The sequence below is a fragment of the Antrostomus carolinensis genome, unplaced genomic scaffold (genome assembly GCF_000700745.2).
Source record: "Antrostomus carolinensis isolate BGI_N321 unplaced genomic scaffold, ASM70074v2 Scaffold45711, whole genome shotgun sequence".
NCBI classification, from domain to species: Eukaryota; Metazoa; Chordata; class Aves; order Caprimulgiformes; family Caprimulgidae; genus Antrostomus; species Antrostomus carolinensis.
In genome coordinates this window covers 7,829-9,893 of record NW_010294357.1, presented here as the reverse complement: position 1 = coordinate 9,893, position 2,065 = coordinate 7,829, and positions in this window count along the sequence as shown.

Below are 2,065 nucleotides of genomic sequence, written 5' to 3'. Positions count from 1 at the left end.
TATTTGCTTCTATATAAAACAATGCAGTACTCTTAACCAACAAAAAACTGTGTAAGCATCATAAGCCTTACAAGATAAGACTAATAGGGGATAGATGTGAAGTAAAGTATGAATTCTTTTTGTTGTCTTTTAATTTGGTTTGACTCTTGACTTCATGATAGTATTTTTGTTTCTCCTGTTGTTTGTATAAAAATTAAAATAATGAAAAAAAAAATACAAAACAAATCAAAATCCAAACAAAAAAACCCCCAAACAATAGAATTTGTTACCTTTGCCTGGCCCTTAAATCAAAGGAATTGCAGTAATGAGAAACAGTACATAGTGTTTTGTGAGTATGAAAGGAAACGCACTTTCTCAGTGAGCAGTGTGGTAAGTTCTCTCGTGTGGCACCGGAAAAGTCTCTCAACTTTGGGCATGTGAAACACTTGCGTTAAGCTTTCAGAGTAGTATAGAGCATATGGATTTGTTTATTTCCAAGCCAGCTACATTTTCACAGTTTGAAAGAACATGGTTGTAATACAATTGAAATATGTTTCTTTTTAAATGTATTGTCTAGTGTCTTACTACAGTAGCTATAAACAATCAGTAGAGGAACTTAATGGACAGCTTCTGAAAGATGCAATCCTTTTTGCAGTATGGTCGAGGAGTCGTGAGCTGCTCCTGGCAGCAGTCTTCGTCGGTAAATAGAGACAGCAGGCAAGAGCTGGAGTGGAACAAACTTTGGACTTGTGTACTGCTGGCCTTACGTGGGTGTTGGGAACTCCAGCCCCATATGCCAGGGAAGAGGGCAGGGCTGTGTTCAGCTTGTTGCTTTATTTCAGCCTGTAACTAGTTGGGCTGCCAAGCTTGCACTGGGCTGGACCTGCAAGCCTGCAGTGATTCCAGAAATCTTTCTGGTAGTGACCGGGGATGAACCACGTGCCCTCACCTCATCTGGCTTAGTAACTCCTGCTTTGCGGTGGCTGCGTCTGCTGCCCTTCCCTTGTTTTAAAATGTGACAAGAGCATGTGGCTCCCATGTCTTCAGAAAGCATTTTAATGCTAAATTTAAGTGGTATCTCATAGGAGACTTATTCTGGGAAAACACCACCTGAAAATAGAGTAGCCTTAGTTTTGAGTTATGCAAATAACATTACATACCTAAATGCCAAACCAGAGTGGTCTGTGTTTCGGTGAGCAGTGATGAATGGCAGAGACACTGCCTTAGGTGCTCAGGTCCATTAGTGTGCAGTGTATTTACAAGCTGTTTATGGTCTCTTCATTTTGCAGATGAATGTTTAAATAATTTGATACCCAGTGCTGTTTAGTTTAAGCTTAGAAAGTGATGAGCTTTGAGTAATTCTGTTCTTTTACAAACTATTTTTCCAAGTATTATACCTAGTAATGCATTTCATCCTTACAATGACCACCTGATCAAGCAAGGAGGGTAAAAAATTGAACTTTCAGCTTTGAGTCTTGACCTGAGTTTTTTTGTGGCGTGTAGCAATCCAATATATCCTCATAGGCTTAGATCTGTTATTTCTGCTTTCTCTGCTTATCCTTTCTGTTTTGAGCGATCCCTACATTCTTTCTGGGTATACTGTTGATTGTTGTAAATTTGCTTTACACAAGGGTTTTGTCAGTCATGCACAGACTTCTGCTTCAAATCTTTCTCTGTTAATGTTCTCAAGTAATCAAATAGTTGTTTTGTTTTGGTTTTTTTTTTTAAGAAACATTTAATACTGTAGAGGTTTTAATTGGGGTTTAGTAGTTTTTTCACTGGCTCGGATCAATATCAGAGTTCTGATATTAACTAATGGTGAAGGTCTGACTATAAATGTGACTTCTGTAAAACCAAAAATGCAGTTAAAACTTGCAAACCTGTAACTTCCTCTGAGCCTTGACAAATACGGGTGCTGGGGATCCAGTTGCAAATGCCTGGGCAGAATCCTATGATTTAAAACCAAGTAGCAATGTCTTTCAAAATTGATTTCGTTTCCATGGTGAGCGTGGGCTTTGATTACATTTCTTGAGTCTGTTGGACACCTTCCCCTCTTTGTAGGTCCAGTGGTGTACACCTGACTTGC